This window comes from Ornithorhynchus anatinus, chromosome 15 (genome assembly GCF_004115215.2).
Source record: "Ornithorhynchus anatinus isolate Pmale09 chromosome 15, mOrnAna1.pri.v4, whole genome shotgun sequence".
Lineage (NCBI taxonomy): Eukaryota > Metazoa > Chordata > Mammalia > Monotremata > Ornithorhynchidae > Ornithorhynchus > Ornithorhynchus anatinus.
In genome coordinates, this window is record NC_041742.1 from 24,155,134 (window position 1) to 24,176,481 (window position 21,348).

At 50.8% G+C, this 21,348-nt stretch overlaps 1 protein-coding gene and 1 non-coding gene across 2 annotated transcripts in view; one reads left to right on the top strand and one right to left on the bottom strand.

Annotated features, from left to right (window-relative positions):
• TXLNG (taxilin gamma) overlaps positions 1 to 21,348 on the top strand; it is a gene marked incomplete at its 3' end in the record, with an annotated part of 42,954 nt that overhangs the window by 917 nt on the left and 20,689 nt on the right. The gene's annotated exons all lie outside the window — the stretch shown is intronic.
• Positions 5,468 to 5,540, bottom strand: TRNAG-UCC. Its single transcript has one exon. It is a non-coding gene; the product is annotated as a tRNA-Gly (tRNA).

Here is a 21,348-nt window from a genome sequence, read left to right on the forward strand (position 1 = left end):
ATGGATGTCCATCTGTGATTCTCTTTCTTTTGATGGCATTGATCACGATGGATACCTCCCTGTGATTCTCTTTCTTTTGATGGTATTGATCATGATGTGTGGCCATCTATGATTCTCTTGAATTTAAAGGCATTGATCATGATGGATGTCCATCTATGATTCTCTTGAATTTAAAGGCATTGATCACGATGGATGTCCTTCTATGATTCTCCTGAATTTAAAGGCATTGATCATGATGGATGTCCATCTATGATTCTCTTGAATTTAAAGGCATTGATCACGATGGATGTCCTTCTATGATTCTCCTGAATTTAAAGGCATTGATCATGATGTGTGTCCATCTATGATTCTCTTTAATTTAAAGGCATTGATCATGATGGATATCTACCTATGATTCTCTTTATTTTGATGGCATTGATCATGATGTGTGTCCATCTATGATTCTCTTGAATTTAAAGGCATTGATCATGATGTGTGTCCATCTATGATTCTCTTTAATTTAAAGGCATTGATCACGATGGATATCTACCTATGATTCTCTTTATTTTGATGGCATTGATCATGATGTGTGTCCATCTATGATTCTCTTTAATTTAAAGGCATTGATCATGATGGATCTCTACCTATGATTCTCTTTATTTTGATGGCATTGATCATGATGTGTGTCCATCTGTGATTCTCTTTCTTTTGATGGCATTGATCATGATGGATATCTACCTATGATGCTCTTTATTTTGATGGCATTGATCATGATGTATATCTACCTATGATGCTCTTTCTTTTGATGGTATTGATCATGATGGATGTCCATCTATGATTCTCTTTATTTTGATGGTATTGATCATGAGGGATGTCCATCTGTGATTCTATGATTCTCTTTCTTTTGATGGCATTGATCATGATGGATATCTACCCATGATTCTCTTTCTTTTGATGGTATTGATCATGATGGATGTCCATCTATGATTCTCTTTATTTTGATGGTATTGATCATGAGGGATGTCCATCTGTGATTCTCTTTATTTTGATGGCATTGATCATGATGAATATCTACCTATGATTCTCTTTCTTTTGATGGTATTGATCATGATGGATGTCCATCTATGATTCTCTTTATTTTGATGGCATTGATCATGATGGATACCTGTGATTCTATTTTGATGGCATTGATCACGATATATATCTCTCTATGATTCTCTTTATTTTGATGGTATTTATCATGATGGATACCTATCGATGATTCTATTTTGATGGCATTGATCGTGACGTATATCTATGACTCTCTTTCTTTTGATGGTATCATGATGGATAGCTATCCATGATTCCATTTTGATGGCATTGATCATGATGTGTGTCTGTGATTCTCTTTCTTTTGATGGCACTGATCATGATGGATACCCATCTATGATTCTATTTTGATGGCAATGATCATGATGTATTTCTACCTATGATTCTCTTTCTTTTGATGGCATTTATCATGATGTATATCCATCTAAGATTCTCTTTCTTGTGATGGCAGTGATCATGATGTGTATCTCTTTATGATTCTCTTTATTTTGATGCCGTTGATCGTGGTGTGTATATCCATCTATGATTCTCTTTATTTTGATGGCCTTGATCGTGATGCGTATCTATGATTCTCTTTGTTTTGATGGCCTTGATCATGGTGTATATCTATGATTCTCTGTATTTTGATGGTATTTATCATGATGTATATCCATCTATGATTCTCTTTATTTTGATGGCATTGATCATGACGTCTTTCTGTCTGTTCTCTTTATTTTGATGGCATTGTTCGTGATGTATATCTCTCTATGATTCTCTTTATTTTGATGGCATTGATCATGGTGGATATGTGGCTCAGTGGAAAGAGCACGGGCTTTGGAGTCAGGGCTCATGAGTTCGAATCCCAGCTCTGCCACTTGTCGGCTGTGTGACCGTGGGCAAGTCACTTCACTTCCTCTGTGCCTCAGTTCCCTCATCTGTAAAATGGGGATGAAGACTGCGAGCCCCACGTGGGACAACCCGATTCCCCTATGTCTACCCCAGCGCTTAGAACAGTGCTCGGCACATAGTAAGCGCTTCACAAATACCAACATTATTATTATGATGATGATGATGATTCTCTGTATTTTGATGGTATTTATCATGATGCATATCCATCTATGATTCTCTTTATTTTGATGACCGTTGATCATGCTGGATATATACCTGTGATTCTCTTTATTTTGATGGTATCTATCATGATGTATATCTATCTAGGATTGTCTTTCTTTCGATGGCATTGATCGTGATGTGTGTCTATCTAGGATTCTCTTTCTTTGGATGGGGTTGGTCATGATGTGCGTCTCTCTAGGATTCTCTCTCTCTTGATGGTATTGACGCCTGACTCCTGGTTTGGCGGTCTGTCTCCCCCCTTTCCAGACTGTGAGCCCCTTGTCGGGCAGGGATGGTCTCGGTCTGTGGCCCAACTGCCCATTCCCAGCGCTTAGTCCAGTGCTCTGCACTTAGTAAGCGCTCCAGAAACACGATTGAGTGAATGAATGAATGTCCTTCCCCTTCCCCCCGCCATGGGTCCCGCGCAGGTGCAGTGGAAGGAGTGGGCGAGGGGGTGGGGAAATCGAGGCAGGGCTGGGGCGGGGGCAGTGCGACCCCCGCACCCCCGCCTTGCTCCCCTCCCCCCCCAAACGGTGGTAGCTCGGATGGTCATCCGCAAGCGCCCACTACGCGCCCGACACTGTACTGAGCGCCCCGGGGTCGAGGCGGGCCAAGCGGGGGAGACGCCGTCCCTGCCCCACCTGGGGCGCAAGGTCTTAACCGCCCCCCACGTGTTACAGAGGAGGGAACCGAGGCACGGAGAAGCCAGGCGACTTGGCCAGGGTCACCCGGCAGACCAGGGGCCGAGCTGGGATAATGATAATAGTCACGTTGGTGTTTGTTAAGCGCCTACTCCGTGCCAAGCGCTGGGCTAAGAATAATAATGATGGTATTTGGTAAGCGCTTACTATGTGCCAAGCACCGTTCTGAGCGCTGGGCTAATAATAATAATGATGGTATTTATTAAGCGCTTACTATGTGCCGAGCACCGTGCTCACCATTGGAGTAATCATAATAATAATAATGATATTGATGGTATTTGTTAAGCGCTTGCTATGTGCCAAGCACCGTTCTCACCGATGGGATAATAATAATGATGGCTCTTGTTGAGCGCTGACTGTGTGCCAAGCACCGTTGTCACCGCCGGGATAATAATAATAATAGCGATGGCGTTTGTTAAGCGCTTACTATGTGCCGAGCACCGTTCCAAGCGCTGGGGGAGATACAAGGTCATCGGGTTGTCCCACTTGGGGCTCACAGTCCTCAGCCCCGTTTTGCAGATGCGGTAACCGAGGCACAGAGAAGTGACGCGCCCAGAGTCTAGGCTGTCCCGCGTGGGGCTCACGGTCTTGATCCCCATTTTACAGAGGAGGGAACTGAGGCCCAGGGAAGCCAAGTGACCTGCCCGGGGTGGCACGGCAGACAAGTGTCGGAGCCGGGATTGGAACCCGTGACCTTCCGACTCCCAGGCCCGGGCTCCGTCCACCGCACCGTGAAGCTTACTGTGTGCCGAGCACTGTACCGAGCGCAGGAGAGAGTACGGCGCAAAAGACCAGCCGCCTAACCCAAGCAGCGTGGCCTAGAAGATAGGGCAGCGCTCAGTACGCTGCTCCGCGCCCAGGAAGCGCTCAATAAACACCCTTGAATGAATGGGAGTAGAGCACGGGCCCGGGAGTCGGTCACGGGTTCTAATTCCGGCTCGGCCGTCTGTCCGGGTGACCCCGGGCAGGTCACGGCACTCGTCGGTGCCTCGGCGACCTCAGCTGGAAAATGGGGATGGGGACCGCGAGCCCCACCTGGAACGGGGACTGTGTCCGGCGGGATTCGCCTGCGTCGACCCCGGCGCTTAGGACGGTGCCTGGCACAGTGTAAGCGCTGAACGCGTCCGGTAACGATCGCTCCGGTGTTCCAGACGTCCAAATAAATTAGAGATGGATGTGCACGCACGGGCCGGGGGTGGGGGCGAAGTGATTAAGGGGAACAGACCCAAGCGCCAAAGTCTTCCGAGACCGCGAGCCCGGTGTCGGGTGGGGATCGTCCCAGTATGTCGCCAGACGGTGACTTTTCAAGCGCTTAGGACAGTGCTCTGCGCGTAGTAAGCGCTCAATAAGTACCACTGAATGAATGGACGAAGGCTTAGATGAGGACTTGGGCAGGGGAGGCCTCTTGCGGGAGATGTGATGATAACGTCGGTATTTGTTAAGCGCCTACTATGTGCCGAGCACTTTTCTAAGCGCCGGGGTAGACACGGGGGAACCGGGTTGTCCCACGTGGGGCTCGCGGTCTTCATCCCCATTTTACAGCTGAGGGAACCGAGGCCCCGAGCAGTGAAGTGACTTGCCCAAAGCCCCACAGCTGACAAGAGGCAGGGGCGGGGTGCGAACCCACGACCTCCGACTCCACAGCCCGCGCTCCCTCCAGTGATTTGAGGAGGGCGGCGGAGGGGCGGAGAGCGATGGTAGGAAGGGGCGGGGAAGGTCGCGCTTCGCACAGAGCGAGCGCTTCACAGAGGCCGTCGTCATTCCGTGGAGGTTGGCGTGAGGGGAGGACGGCGTCTGTGGATTGTAGTAGGCGACCGAGGTGAGGTAGGAGGGCGGGAGCGGAGTGCGCGCTTTAAAGCCGACGGTAGGGAGTTCATAATAATGTTGATGTTTGCGAAGCGCTTACTGTGTGCAGAGCGCTGTTCTAAGCGCGGGGGAATCGGGTCGTCCCACGTGGGGCTCCCAGTCCTTCCTCCCCATTTTACAGATGAGGGAACCGAGGCCCAGAGAAGTGAAGTGACCTGCCCACGGTCACCCGGCTGACAAGTGGAGAGGGATGCCGAACCTTGGGAGGCTTTTGAGGAGAGACGGGGGCTCAGTATTTCATTTTCTTCTGTTGTTTTAAGTTGTGGTATTTGTCAAGCGCTTACTCTGTGCCAGGCACTGTTCCGAGCGCGGGGAGATACCGGGTGATCAGGTGGTCCCACGTGGGGCTCACAGTCTCAATCCCCCTTTGACGGATGAGGTAACCGAGGCACGGAGAAGTTAAGCGACTTGCCCAAGGTCACACGGCTGACCAGCGGCGGAGCCGGGATTAATAATAATAATAATAATAATAATGTTGGTATGTATTTGTTAAGCGCTTACTATGTGCCGAGCACTGTTCTAAGCGCTGGGGTAGACACAGGGGAATCGGGATGTCCCACGTGGGGCTCACAGTCTTAATCCCCATTTTACAGATGAGGGAACTGAGGCACAGAGAAGTGAAGTGACTCGCCCACAGTCACCCAGCCGACAAGTGGCGGAGCTGGGATTCGAACTCATGACCTCTGACTCCAAAGCCCGTGCTCTTTCCACTGAGCTACGCTGCTTCTCAAACGTTGGGTCGCTGCGTTGGCCGGGAATCGAACCCGGGTCAACTGCTTGGAAGGCAGCTATGCTCACCACTGTACCCACCAACGCTGCGGTGCGATCAGAACCCGGGACCTGCGACTCCCAAGCCCGCGCTCTTTCCACCGAGCCACGCCGCTTCTCTTTCTTAGCCAGACGACTGAGCGTGGACCGGAGAGGGGAGAGACAGGAGGCGGGGAGGTCAGGGAGAAGGTCAGTGGAGTCATCAAGAAGGGAAATCAGGGCTTGGATCAGCACAGTAGCGGTTGGGGTGGAAATGTTTAAGAAATGTTGAGAAGGTGGGATTGGGTACCAGGCCGAAGGAGAGAGACGGGGGGGGAGGATGACGCCCCGGTGACCGGCCAACTCCGCTTACCCCGGAGCCGTCGCCCAGGCGTCGCTACGGGACCGTGGAGCCGGCGCGGCGAACCGACGGGCCCCGTTTCATCTTCAGAGCCGGGAATAACCCCGATAAGACAGTGCTCACCAGGTGCCGAGCACCGCGCCAGACCCTGGGCCCGATCCAAGGCAGGGGCGGTCGCGGGAGCGGGGAGACGGACGAGGTATCCCATCCGCGTTTTCCAGAGGATCAGAGAGGCACGGAGAAATGGCGCCGGTGACCGGCACCACCTTCACGTGAATCTTCACGACCCCGGCCCTCCGGGACCCTCACCTTCCTGAAGCGCCTCGTGGTCGGCGCTGAACGCTTTGCCGGTGAACGGGCGGAGACGATCAATCTCCCGGTGATGAAAGCTGTCGCGTCGGCCAAGTGCTTCCTTTGCGCTAGACACTGCTGAGCGCCGGGGTGGGTCCGGGATAATCCGACCTGAACGCGGCGCTCGTATACTACGTATCCGTGCACGCTGGTATTTCGGTCAAGAGTATCTATTGAGCGCTTACTAGGTGCAGAGCACTGTACGAAGCGCTTGGAATGTACACATGGGCAACGGATAGAGACGGTCCCTGCCCTCTGACGGGCTTACGGTCTACTCGGGGGGGGGGGGGGGGACGGGCAGACGAGAACAGTGGCAATAAAGAAGCATTTCTTCTCTCTGTAGCTCGTTTTAAATGCCCGACTCCCCCCGGAGACCGTAAGCCCCCCGCGCCGACCGACGCTCAGTCTGATGCTCCGCCCGCGGTCGGGCGCCGGGTAAAGACCGTCGGTTCATCGGCACGGTCCCCGTTCCTCCGCGGAGTCGGAGGATGTGGGGAGGTGACGTAGTTCGTTTTACAGAACAGGAAATTGAGGCACAGAGAAGTTCAGTGGCTTGCTCAAGATCACACAGCAGTCAAGCGGCAGAGCCGGAATTGGAATCCCCGCCCCGTCGACTAGACCTGGCCGATTTGGGGTGGATTAAACTGATTTTTCTATTCGTTTCACTTAGGCGCTTGCGTAACCCATCCTCTTCGCAACCTCAGTTTAACGGTCTTTTTCCGCTCTACCGATTCTTAATAATAATAATGTTGGTATTTGTTAAGCGCTTACTATGTGCAGGGCACTGTCCTAAGCGCTGGGGAAGATACAGGGTAATCAGGTTGTCCCCCGTGAGGCTCACGGTGAATCCCCATTTTACAGAAGAGGGAACCGAGGCCCAGAGACGTGAAGTGACTGGCCCACAGTCACCCAGCTGACAAGGGGCAGAGCTGGGATTCGAACTCACGACCTCGGACTCCCAAGCCCGGGCTCTTTCCACTGTGCACACGCTAAGCGCTCAGTGAATAAAACCGGCCGTGGCTTCCCCCCTTCCCTCCCGAGAAGGAGCGTGGCCTAATGGAAAGAGCGGGAGTCAGAGGACCCGGGTTCTAGTCCTGACTCCGTCACCCGCCGGCTGTGCGACCTGGGGCGAGTGACGTCATTCATTCATTCATTCATTCATTCATTCAATAGTATTTATTGAGCGCTTACTATGTGCAGAGCACTGTACTAAGCGCTTGGGATGAACAAGTCGGCAACCGATAGAGACCGTCATTTCCCCGTCCCTCGGTTTTCTGTAAAATGGGGATTCGGGACCTGTCCTTCCTCCCCCTTGGACTCCGAGTCCCAGGTGGGACCCGATTGGCATCCACCCCCGCGCTCAGCCGAGGGCTGGGCACGTAGCGCTCGATAAATACCCCAGCTGTTGTTATTATGAGCAGAATTGCCATTAAAATTGGCCTTCGGGGCATAGGTTGAAAGGCGTCCGCTTACCTCCCGCTTCCTTAATGCCCGGTATAACTTGGTTTCGTTCGCCGTCGTGTGTCTTTTTGCACCTCCCCGCCCGTGATGTTTGAGCGCTTGCAGGGTTACTCAGTGGACGCGAGGACACGGCTCTACCAAGAAGTCCATCCTACCTTTATTTGCCGGGCCACCCGAGTGAATCACCTCCCATCTTGGCCTCCCTTCCTCACCGACGACGGAGTACTGACCTTGAACTCGGTCGGGTGTGGTCCGGAGAACTTTGATCTTGGCTGAAAGATGCTAAGGAAGCGACACTTGGTCTTGTGGGGGGTTTTCCCCTTGGGTCGGGTAACCGTGTTCAGTAGGAAAGAACGCGCCTGGCTGTGATGACTGAGGGTTCTGGGCCCCTGCGAGTCAGTAAAACCCTTCTAGGTGATGTCGTCGGCTCTCCGGCTGCGCGACTCCAGGGAAGTAGTAATAATAATGTTGGTATTTGTTAAGCGCTTACTAGGTGCCGAGCACCGTTCTAAGCGGCGGGGGAGACGCGGGGGAATCAGGTTGTCCCACGTGGGGCTCACAGTCTTCATCCCCCTTTTACGGAGGAGGTCACTGAGGCCACCGAGAAGTGACTTGCCCAGAGTCACACGGCTGACCGGTGGCCGCGTCGGGATTCGAACCCGTGACCTCTGACTCCAGAGCCCGTGACCTTTCCACTGAGCCACGCCGCTTCTGTGTGGCTGGCGTCTCTGCCGCCCGCCCGTTGACGTTGAAGAGGAAAATGCTACACTTTGGAAATGGGTGGAAGTTGTTTTTGACTCGGCCCGAGGGAGTGGGTCTGTATTTTCAATCAATCGACGGGTCGTATTTACTGAGCACTTACTGGGTGCAGGGTGCTTGGGAGAGTACTACTAGTAATAGTGTTGGTATTTCTTAAGCGCTTACTATGTGCAGAGCACCGTTCTAAGCGCCGGGGTAGACACAGGGGAATCAGGTGGTCCCACGTGGGGCTCACGGTCTTAATCCCCATTTTACAGAGGAGGTCACTGAGGCCCAGAGAAGTGAAGTGACTCGTCCACAGTCGCACAGCCGACAAGTGGCAGAGCCGGGATTCGAACTCATGACCTCTGGCTCCAAAGCCCGGGCTCTTTCCACTGAGCCACGGAGATGGTGGACATATATTTTCTTCCTTAAAACACAGCAGGCGGCCTCCGGTGTACTCTCGTCATTCTTATTTAGCCTTACGTGCTCAGCCCGGCAATTCAGAAAGAGGTGAAGAATAATAATAATAATAATAATACTAATGTTGGTATTTGTTAAGCGCTTACTATGTGCAGAGCACTGTTCTAAGCGCTGGGGTAGACACAGGGGAATCAAGTTGTCCCAAGCGGGGCTCACAGTCTTCATCCCCATTTTACAGATGAGGTAACTGAGGCGCAGAGAAGTGAAGCGACTTGCCCACAGTCCCACAGCCGGATGCTCCGCAAGGTTGGCTCTCTCTTTGGGAAGCAATCCACAACTGCAGTTGCCTCTGAGACGTTTCAAGAGAGCATAAAACCTGCTTTTTGTCGTGGTGATTTTTGGATAGTAAGAAAGAAATCCTCGAAGGTTGCCATGGGCTGCTTATCAGAGGAAGTGTGAGGCCACGTCATTCATTCGATCATTTAATAGTATCTGTTGAGCGCTTGCTATGTGCGGAGCACCGTACTGAGTGCTTGGATCGTATTGATAGGGGAGATAACCGACGGAGGTCGAGTTTATTTTAAAATGAGATCTATTCAGCCTTTGCGGAGCGTCTCTCTGACGGAGATCATGGAGAGGGAAGCGTGCCACGGGTGCGTGCGGCGAAGGGATGCCTCACGTCTAGACGGAGCAGGCCGTGGTACGTTGGGATATGTTCTCCGTCCCCCCTCCAGATCCCTATTTTATTCCCTGCCGGGCTTCCCGGAGTGACGGCACGAGAAGTGAATTTCAGTCTGCCGGAAGATTCTGTAACGAGATATCCGGGGCCGTCCACCAAGTGGGGCGGTCTCCAGCCTCCGCGGCGAGCGGCCCAACGCTGAGCGGGACTCACCGTCGGGGAGGGGGACGGTGCCCGGTGTGATTTTTCCGAGCCGGGCGGTTCTCGAAGCCGTCCTGGGAGGTCTTCGACTTCCCCGTCCCGACTCGAGTCTTCACAGCAAGGGGTGGTTGTCGTTCCTCCATCTGAGTCGTATTTATTGGGCACCCGCTGGTGTTAAAAGGCCTTCCGGTTGGCTCAAGAGGGACTGATAATCGTGGGAGTGGCGCCGTGTGCCAAGCACTTGGCTACACGCTGGGAAGAGTCGAAGATAATCGGGTGGGACACAGTCCCTGCCCTGCACGGGGATCACGGTCTCAAGCAGGAGGGGGAATGGGTGTTTAATCCCCATTTTACAGACGAGCGCTTGATATAATAGTTTTGATACTTATCGTCGAAGTCATTTGGGGTAAAGAGGACGGGGCCCACAAGCTAAGAAGCAGATCTGTTACTTCAAGGCTGTCCCATCACCTCGCCCCTTCCTACCTCTCCTCCCTTCTCTCTCTCCACCGCCCACCCCGCACGCCCCGCTCCTCCGCCGCCCGCCTCCTCGCCGTCCCCCGGTCTCGCCCGTCCCGCCGTCGACCCCCGGGGCCACGTCCTCCCGCGGTCCCGGAACGCCCTCCCTCCTCACCTCCGCCAAACTGATTCTCTTCCCCTCTTCAAAACCCTACTCAAAACTCACCTCCTCCGAGAGGCCTTCCCAGACTGAGCTCCCCTTCTCCCTCTACTCCCTCTGCCACCCCCCCTTTACCTCTCCGCAGCTAAAAACCCTCATTTTCCCCTTTTCCCTCCGCTCCTCCACCTCTCCCTTCCCATCCCCACGGCGCCGTACTCGTCCGCTCGACTGTATATATTTCCGTTACCCTATTTATTTTGTTAATGAATCGTACATCGCCTCGATTCTATTTAGTCGCCATCGGTTTTTACGAGACGTTCTTCCCCTCGGCTCTATCTATCGCCGTCGTTCCCGTCCGTCCGTCTCCCCCGATCAGACCGTGAGCCCGTCAAACGGCAGGGACCGTCTCTATCTGTTGCCGACTTGTTCATCCCAAGGGCTTAGTACAGTGCTCTGCACATAGTAAGCGCTCAATAAATACTATTGAATGAATGAATCTATTAGGCCCGTTTGAAAGACGTGGAAGCCGAGAAGCAGAGAGTTTAAGGGACCCGCCTGAAGTCAGCCCTGTGGGATTGGAGAGAACCCAGGTCGCCCGACTTCCAGTTACGCGCTCTTCCGACTAGGCCTCGCTGTTTCCGTACCTGTATTTAAGAGCTGCTTTGCCTTTCACACCGGCCACAGGGGAAAATGCTTGAACTGAAACCCGAAGAAACGAGGTCATTTAGAAGCGCGGTCCTTTCAGAAACCGGTAAAACGCTTCACGTTAAGGCGCCCTTTATTTTCCTCCTTCCGCGTTGCATTCATACCTTCCCCGTGCCCTTTTGAATTCGTCTCCGAAGAGTCGAAAGCACTCTCCGCGCTCACGGGATGGCCAACTCACAGTTAATAATAATAATGTGGATATTTGTTAAGGGCTTACCATGTGCAGAGCACTGTTCTAAGCGCTGGGGTAGATACTGGGGAATCAGGTTGTCGCACGTGAGGCTCACAGTCCGAATCCCCATTTTCCAGATGAAGTAACTGAGGCACCGAGAAGTGAAGTGACTCGCCCACGGTCACCCAGCGGACAAGTGGCAGAGCTGGGATTCGAACCCATGACCTCTGACTCCAAAGCCCGGGCTCTTTCCACTGAGCCACGCTGGGACAGGGGCCGCTCTTTTCATTCATTCATTCAGTAGTATTTATTGAGTGCTTACTATAATAATAGTAGTAACGTTGGTATTTGTTAAGTGCTTACTATGTGCCGAGCACTGTTCTAAGCGCTGGGGGAGATACAGGGTCATCAGGTTGTCCAGTTTACAGATGAGGTAACTGAGGCCCAGAGAAGTGAAGGACTTGCCCACAGTCACACAGCTGACAAGAGGCAGAGGCGGGATTCGAACCCGTGATCTCTGACTCCCAAGCCCGGGCTCTTTCCACTGAGCCGCTTTGCTTCTCTATGTGCAGAACACTGTACTAAGCGCTTGGAATGTACAGTTCGGCAACAGATAGGGACAATCCCTGCCCATCGACGGGCTTACAGGCTAATCGACGCTTAAGAGCAGCGTGGCTCAGTGGAAAGAGCCCGGGCTGGGGAGTCGGAGGTCGCGGGTTCTAATCCCGGCTCCGCCACTTGTCAGCCGTGTGACCTTGGGCGAGTCACTTAACTTCTCTGTGCCTCGGTTGCCTCACCTGTAAAATGGGGATAAAGACTGTGAGCCCCACGTGGGACAACCTGATTGCCTTGTGTCTACCCAGCGCTTAGAACAGTGCTTGGCACATAGTAAGCGCTTAACAAATACCAACATTATTAATCGGAGGGAGACAGATGGAAAAACCAGACCACTTAATCGCAATAAATAGAATCAAGGGGATGGATGCCTTATTAACAAAATAAACAGGGTAATAAGAATATATACAAATGAGCACAGTGCTGAGGGGAGGGGAAGGGAGAGGAGGAGGAGCAGAGGGACCCTAACCCTCTGCCCCACGGCGCTTATCAACCTATCAATTATCGCTCATCACTCACTAAGCCCTATTTATTTTCTTAATGAGATGTACATCCCCACGATTCTATTTATTGCTAATGTTTTTGTCCTTCGCCCCCGATTAGACTGTAAACCCGTCAGTGGGCGGGGATCGTTTCTATCTGTTGCGGAATTGCCCCTTCCAAGCGCTTAGTACAGCGCTCTGCACGGAGCGCTCAGTAAACACTATTGAATGAATAAGCTCGTCCTGACCCGGGAACGCGTGGACCAACCCCGAGTGCCCTGCACACGGTGAACGCTCAGTAGATACCGCTGGTGAGGAGGATGATGATGGGTAGCGCGGAGGGAGGCCCACCCTTCCGAAGACAGACGGGCGAGCTCGGGCCGGATTTGGCGGCCCCCGTTTGGACTCTGTCGCCGACCGTGAGCCCACCGTTTTGAGGGACATTGCTAGAGGTTAGGGTGTAGACCGAAAGTGACAGAAGTTTTGCCCCTGGTTAGGAGATTTCATCAATCTTGGGTGTTTGGGTGTTGACTGTGTACTGCTAGAGGGTAGGGTGTAGACCAAAAGTGACATAGTTTTGCTCCTGGTTAGGAGATTTCATCAATCTTGGGTGTTTGGGTGTTGACTGTGTGCGAGGCATCGCGCTAAACGCCTGGAAGAATCCAGCTCAGCGGAGCCGGTAGCCCGTTACGGGCAGGGGAGGTGTCGGTTATATCGTTGTACTCTCCCGAGCGCTTAGACGGTGCTCCTCACACAGCGTTCAGCGGATGCTCTCGACTGACCGACGCGGTCCCCGCCGTCAAAGAGATTTCAGATTCGAGTTGGGATTGAAGATGGGAGCCGGTTGGCACTATCCATTAGCCTGGAACTTGGGCGTTATTCAGCTATTCCTGGACTCCCTATAATCGATTAATTCCCCTCCCGAGGTACGTAGCGACTTACCTTACGTAATGGGTCATTCATCTACCTATCCGCTTCTTTTTCTTCTTCTTGACGGGTGAATTATTTAAGCTGCGAGTCTTAAGATCCTTGAGCGTGGAGATTTGGTCAACCAAGTCAGGTTAACTCCGAAGGGCACAGCGCAACGCGCCGTACGCGGAGGTGCTCGGTAAATCCAGTAGATGGTTGTAGTCGACGGAGCGCAGGCTTTGAATTCATTCATTCACTCAGTAGTATTTATTAAGCGCTGACTTTGTGCAGAGCACTGTACTAAGCGCTTGGAATGGACAGATGGGTAACAGATAGAGACGGTCCCTGCCCTCCGACGGGCTTACGGTCTAATCGGGGGAGACGGACGGACGAGAACGATGGCGATAAATAGAATCGAGGAGGCAGAAGGACCTGGGTTCTAATCCCAGCTCTGCCACCTGTCTGCTGTGTGACCTTGGACAGGTCACTGCTCCGTGCCGCGTCTGTAAAACGGGGATGAAGACTGATCGACGTGTGGGTCAGGGACTGTGTTCACTGATTATCTTCTATCAACCCCAGCGCATAGTAGAGTGCCTGGCCCATAGTAAGCGCTCAACAACTATCACCGTTATTATTATCACCGTTACTAGAGAAGCCGCGTGGCTCAGTGGAAAGAGCCCGGGCTTGGGAGTCAGAGGTCATGAGTTCGAATCCCAGCTCTGCCGCTTGTCAGCTGTGTGACTGTGGGCAAGTCACCTCACTTCTCTGAGCCTCAGTTCCCTCATCTGTCAAATGGGGACTAACTGTGAGCCTCACGTGGGGCAACCTGATGACCCTGTATCTCCCCCAGCGCTTGGAACAGTGCTCTGCACATAGTAAGCGCTTAACAAATACCAACGTGATTATTATTGGCAGATTTATCCATTATTTATCTAGACTCAACTCCTCGTGGGTGGGGAGTGTGTCTTCCAAATTGCGTTACATTGTACTCTCTCAACCTTTAGCCCAGTACTCCGCACAAAGTAAGTGCTCAATAAATAGGATCGGTAATTAAGAGTGGGAAGCAGATGCCATAATCTCTATTTGGGATAATGGAGCTCCACCCCCCACCTCCCGCTCCTTCCACCCCCACCCAGTGACTTGTTTTTATGACTTGTGGTTTGGGACTCACAAATATTGACTCAGTTCACTAGTCAAAGAAAAAATTACACCGATCAGGTGCCCTCTGCCTTGAGCTTTCTTTGGCTTAATTGTTTTGTTGTTTGGGGTTTTCCCCTAACCTCCTCCCTCTCTGCCTTCCTTGTCCTGTCCCTCAATTGCTCTTGCCAACTTGGATATTTTTTATTTTAACTTGCCTCTGGTGATGAGAGAAATACATTTATGGGGTTTAAACGTGGGTGGCTTTTGGGGTTTCCTCTTTGAAGCTTCCATCGGGAGTTTATCCAGCGCCACCTCGACCGGTCTCGTAGCTGTCACCTCACACGGATTCGGCCGTAGAACCCCAATTCTTCTGATAGCCCTTTGTACTTCACGAGTAATTAAAGCAACTTTCAGCCTGCGTGTGCTCAGTTTGATTTCATTTCCAGCCGTGTGGTAAGACTTGTTATTTACCCGGTTACCTTTGATATAAAGTGCCTTCGGGGAGGGTCGCAAAAGTCTAGCAGTGGTAGGTTTTGCTACTGTGGGGTCGCATCAGTCACTCTAAAACTTCATATTTGGGGAGAATGAGGGAAATCTATGCTAAATTGGAGGAAAATTTAACATTTTCAAGTTATGGAAAAAGAATCGCAGGTAAAACCTAGTGGGCCGAAGGAGGATAGACTTGGATAGTATATTTTGCTTTCTTTTTGGTTTCTGGTTTTGAGTGAATGGAGTACCCAGCTTTGCAGTCGTGGGGTTATGTTTTTGGACAGGGAACGTGTCTGCCAATTCTGTTGTATAGTACTCTCCCAGGTGCTTTGTACGATGCTCTGCACATAGTTAGCACTCAATAAATACGATGGGTGAGCTACAGAAAACTCAGCCTCCATATATGTGCCGAATGACCTGGGAAAAGGCACTTAACCTCTCTCTGCCTCAGTTTCTTGTCCGTCAAATAAGTTTAAAATACCTTCTCTTAGACTCCTAACCCTGTGGAGATGGACTTTGTCACCTCTAATTATTTTGCCCGTATCTCAGCGCTTGACAGGAGATGAGCACTTAATAGATACTACCCTTATTTATTAAGGGTCGTTAGCGGTCGGGGCTTCGCCGACATCACACCAATGCGCACAGACATTTCTTCCAATGCGGCATTGCTGTTCTATCCGTGTAGAAGTGTGTTGTTGGAAGAACATTCCCTAATTCCCGAAGAGCGCTCGGTCCGAAGCACGTGAGAACGCACGTCCTGAAAGAGCAGGCCGGAGCACGAGTAGGCTGGTGGTAGCTCTCCTAACTCCCAAACTTGCGTGCAGTTTAAATGGGACATGATTCCCAAATTTAAAAGTGACCCGATCCCCTATGTTAGATGCACAGAGAAAAATGGAGGTGGTGTTTTATCACCCGATTTTTTTGTTGGTTGGTTTATGGCATTTGCGAAACACATATAAAGCGCCAGGCGCTGTACTACGCTCTGGGGGTAGATTAGCTAATTAGCTTGGAACCAGTCCATGCTCCACATGGAGTTCACAGTCCAGATGCCCATTTTGCGGATGAGGTGACCGAGGCCCAGAGAAGTGAGGTGACTTGCCACAAGTGATGGAGCTGGGATTAGAAACCATGTTCTTCTGACTCCCAGGCCCGTGCTCTATTCACGAGGCCGGGCTGCTAATGAAAATAATCCCCGGCACCCTAAAATGTTGTTAGAAGGTACACCTCCGCTTGCCCTGCAGCCGTTTATTAGTAATAAGGTACGGAATTGGTACCAGTTGATTCTTGTTCCCAACAATGTTTAACAAATTGGCTTTTTTTTTTTTTCCCCCCTTGTAACTAAAATCGCTGGTCCTGATTTTGGCGCAGAAATCTTTGTATTATCTTCGGGGCAAGGCTACAGTTGCGTGAGAATATCTTAAGCAGTCAGATTTTCAACTCTCCTTTGTCCCTTTTCCCTTCAGCCGGGGCTGTGCGGGAAGAGACGAGAGAAAGAGAAAAACACGAGGCTGATGAGAGCCAAGTAAGAGTATCCTGAGTAGTTGTATGTGTGGTTTTGATGTAACCTGCTTTCTTGGAGGATAGTAAGAGTCAAACCGAGTAGGTTTCACTATTGGCTCAGCCAGTCACTATTTTTCAGATTTGGGTGCAATTAGGCGGGTTTTTCCTCAATGGAAAGAAGACAGAGATCTTTCCAAATTGTTGAAAGAGCATTAGAGATAGATCCTTGTGGGCTGAGTAGGATGGACTTATGAGAGTTTAAAACACAAGTTTTGTTTTTTTGGGTGTCAAGTGTAGAATTTAGTGGTGGGTAAATGCTATTTAGAATAAAAGATTCAGGAGGCTATATCTTGAAAAATGGTAGTCATGCCTGAGAAAAGTAAATCTGTACTTCAGTCGTGGAGCATCATCACTGAAAGCAATTTACCTTGCTTTCTCTAGCGGGGATTTTGGAAGTGGCACTTTTTTTGTCACTTGACCTGGCCCAGCCTCCTCCTCATCTTAACTGTGGAAAAGGCTTTTTGCCCCCTCTCTTCGTGTGATAATGCTGAGCTCTCTTATGATTGAGTTGGGATCCCAGTAGATGTCAAAGAACCGAGGTATTCATTAAGCTCTGGTTCATTTCTGGAGCTCAAGAAATGTCTCCCGTTAACATGGGACCCAGAGAAATCTTTGCTCCATCCCCCTGATGTTCTTGACGGGCCTCTCTGGATCTTCTCCAGCTCTCCATCCCCCTTCCATACCATGGCACCAGGATGGCACCCAGTAGTTCTTGGATTTGTATAGCGGCCTTTCCGGATGATGCCCAAAATTTGGCCCGTTTATTTCGGTGCCAGACCGAGGCTGCTTCCCCAAATCTCTTTCGAGAGTCCCGACGAACTGCTTAAGAGCCCGTGATCGTGAAATTGTAGTTTGTATTATTTTTTTTTTTAACCCAGTACTTTACCTTGCACTTATTTGGGTAGAAAGAGGTTCGTCCGTCACTGTTCTGCGTACTCAGGTTTATAAGGCCTATCCGCGGTATACGATTATCCGCTGGTTCCTCTCTACCGGGTCCACCTGCTTAACGGCCCCTCGACAAGTTCGCGGTAGATAGAGGGACAAGATTTCCCTACAGGGAAAGGGAAATCCCTCTTTCAAGCGTTTGGCAGTTAGAGTAGTGAGACTCCCCAATTTATCATTCCCAGGATCCCTTCCTCGAGCCTTTGCGAGGTTACGGGGCACCGATCGGTAACACACTAGGTTCCATGCTCTTCACATAATTTCCACAACTCTTAATCCAGTGATTTGTTTATGTCTCTGATAAATTCGGGTCTAAAAACATCTGCTTTGGTCAACGAAGTTGAATCCGCGTCCCCAGATCAATCAGCTCCATAGCATGTGGGTGAAGCAGCGTGGCTCAGTGGAAAGAGCATGGGCTTTGGAGTCAGGGCTCATGAGTTCGAATCCCAGCTCTGCCACTTGTCGGCTGTGTGACTGTGTGACTGTGGGCAAGTCACTTCACTTCTCTGTGCCTCAGGTCCCTCATCTGTAAAATGGGGATTAAGACTGTGAGCCCCACGTGGGACAACCTAATTCCCCTATGTCTACCCCAGCGCTTAGAACAGTGCTCGGCACATAGTAAGCGCTTAACAAATACCAACATTATTATTATTATTATTATTATGTGGGTGCGGTGATCACTTGAACATCTGTCTTCCTGAGAAAAGACCAAACTAAAGAATCCATCCGTCCTCTCTGGCTTCTTGGTCCTCGGTGCCCCTTTCATACCATTATCAACAAGCGGCCCTTCTTTCTCCCTGGCCAAAGTCCTGCCGTTGATATAGTTAAAGAGTCTTTTGTTTAAACCTCGGCCTCTGTGCCAAGGTGATCATCAAACTCCTTTTTGGCCTGCCACTCCTTTTGGGCTTTTCTGTTCTCGTTCAAGATGTTTTTCATTTTTTGAAAGATGACTTCCCCCTCTCTCCCTCCCCCACCGGTGACCTTTTACTCCGCTCGTTAGCGGTGTGGGTCTTGGTTTGGTCTACTGGTTTTTATTTTGATCTGTGGCACACTTACTTAGACCTTTAATATGGCGATTTCTTTAAAACACTCTCCAGCCTTTTAACTATCGTTTTTTAAACCATTCTTTTCAACCTTTTTCTGATGAAGGTGCACGTTCGATCTCATGTCCCATTTTCTGAAATTGAAAATCACTGTTTGTTTTTTTAACCTCCCTTCCGAGAAAGAATGTTAAATTTAATAAGTTGTGTGCAGGAAACAGTTCTGCCGATTCTGTTGAATTATACTCTTCCAGATGCTAAGTACAGTATTCTGCACACAATAAGTGCATAATAAATAGGATTGATTACTGCAGAATGGTTCTTTCATATACTTCCTACAGCGGTCTAGTCCACTGTACTTAATTAAATATGAAGGTCAAATAGATTTTTCTCTCCTCCGCCCAATTTATACGAAATGTTTGGGGGATGTTTACCCGTACCCGTCGTGTGATTTGGTCTTAGAAGCAACGCCCCGACAAACCAGGAAGGAAATAGAAGTCATTTACTGCCAAACATCGCTATACATTCTTACCCAATTTTGGCGGGGAGAGCTTGGGTTGAATAATTTGTAACACCTGGTTTGACATTCAGATTTTGATAGACGCTCTAGTTCGTGGAAACGGTGACCAAGAGATTTTTGCTCTTTCACATTTGATCACTTTGACTTCATACAGAATGGTCGTTCCTTTGATTCTTTCATCTTCCCTCTCTAAGAGATCCAGTTAGCCTGGGATCACCTGTGCTGTCGGAGTTAGTTGTCAACGAATGGGTCAATCCAAGCTATTTATTGAGCGCTTCTTGTGTGCGGGGCACTGTACTAAATGCTACGGAGAGTTGGCAGAGGCGATCCTTGCCCACAGAGAGCTTACAGTCTACGTGGTTTCCCTATGCTTTGTGGGAGAGTTGTGTTTCAGCACATCAGAAGTGATTTTAGCGGAGTATATTTTTATCCAGGCTTATGAGATCTACACGGAAAGGACTGCTTTGGATGGCTGTCCAATTTCTCTAAATTCTCCTCCCTTCCCCATCCCCGTGGCTGCCTCGGTCCTCCCCGTCGCTTCTTTTCCCGCCCGGCGCTTCCATCTCATTCTTGCCTTCCCTGAAGCCCATGTGGAGAAGGTAGTCGTCGCTGAGACCCCGTGAAGAGAGGAGCGAAGCGTGGTGAGGGAGCCTGCTGTTTGGACAGGGGAGGGAGAAGCTGGACTCTGCTCGTGGCAGTCGGTCAGTGGTATTGATTTGAGTGCTTACTTTGTGCAGAGCACTGTACTGAATGCCTGGGCGAGGATGATACAGTTAGTGAACACGATGGCCGGGAAAATAAATTCCAGGTAAAGGAGCATCTGGGTATAAGGATGTGTGTGTAAGAACTGTGGGGGTTGGAGATGGGAGGAAGCACCTAAGTGCTTGTGGAGGTTCGTTCATTTATTCAATTGTATTTATTGAGCGCTTACTGTGTGCAGAGCGCTGTACTAAGCCTTGGAGTGTACAATTCGGCAACAGATGGAGACAGTCGCTGCCCGGCAACGGGCTCACAGTCTAAAAAGGGAGAGACAGAAAAATAAAACAAGTAGTCAATGGGAGGTGGGAGGGAGGGAAAGTAGGATGAGAGCTCGGGCCGGGAGGGCTTCCTGGAGGAAGCGTAATCTTAGTAATAATTAACTGTGGTGTTTAAGCACGGACTCTGTGTGTGGTATCGGGTATTTGGTATTTATATGTTAAGTGCTTACTATGTGCCGAGCACCGTTGTAAGCGCTGCGAAAGATACAAGGTGATCAGGTTGAAGGCAGTCCCTGTCCCACGGAGGGCTCCCGGTCTTAATCCCCGGTTGACAGATGAGGTGACCGAGGCACCGGGACGTGCAGGGACTTGCCCAAGGTCACCCAGCCGTCGAGTGGCCGAGGTGGGATCAGAACCCAGGTCCCGATTGAATTCAAGCGTCATCCATTCGATGCTGAGGGGGTCAACGTCAAAAACCGAGCTGATCGAGGACGTGGAAGATGGCAAGGGTGCCGGGCCCCCCGGCTCTGTGGGGGAAGGAGTTTCAGGGAGGAGAGTGGGAGGGAGCAAGAGGTCAGAGGGGGGTGAGGCGAAGATCAGAGACAGGGAGTGAGCTGTATTAGCCGGGCCAAGTGTGGGGGCCGGATTGAAGTGGGGGAGGAGAGAGGATGAGTAAGAGGGAGAGAGCTGACTGAGCGCCGTGAGTCCGACGGGGAGACTGCTTGGGACAGCCCTGTCCTTGGAGGGAGAAGCATCCTCATGGGGAAAAGCAAGGAATCGCGGGTCAAAAGAGCAGGTGGGATAAGCTCCCCTTTTGCTCTTAATCCTTATTCTTTGGGGGAGCCGGTGAAAGTGGCCGTACATCCTCACCCATTTGGTACTTAACGTGATTCTTTTTCCTCCCTACCTCTCCCCCCTCCGCCCCCCCCGCAAAAAAAAAAGTGGTAGTTATTACGCGATCTCGTTGAATAAACCTTGGGCCGGCCGTCTGTGGGGTAAACTGCCTTCTGCGATTAAGTGAAGGACACGTAGAAGCGTTTTAGTGAGATGAAGGAGTTCGTGCATCCTCCAAGGTTCTCTGCTTAATCCCGGGAAGGAGCGGAAGCCAGGCTCGACATGGAGACTAAACCCTCAATTTACCCCTTTGGTATGTCAAAGAAAACCCCCTGAAGAAAATGTAGGGCGCTTGGAAGTGGCGTTAGGATTTCAAGAGCCCCTGCTGGAAGGTGGAGATGCGAGTGACGGATCGTGCGCTCTTCTGAGTGGGCTGTAAAATCCGTAGCCGCGACACGTGCTCCTCCGAACTCGGGACGGGTCGTTTAATCTCGTCCTACAGGTGACTCGGATTTTAAAGAAGTCCGACGGGTAGCGTTCACCGTGCAGTGAGGGTGCCGGAAGGAGCGTCGGGTGAATGTTTTTCAGAGGCTTTGTAAGTTGTCCCAAGAATAAAAGTCTCAGCAGCGCCAGCCGACATCTAGAACACCGAAGGGTATCTT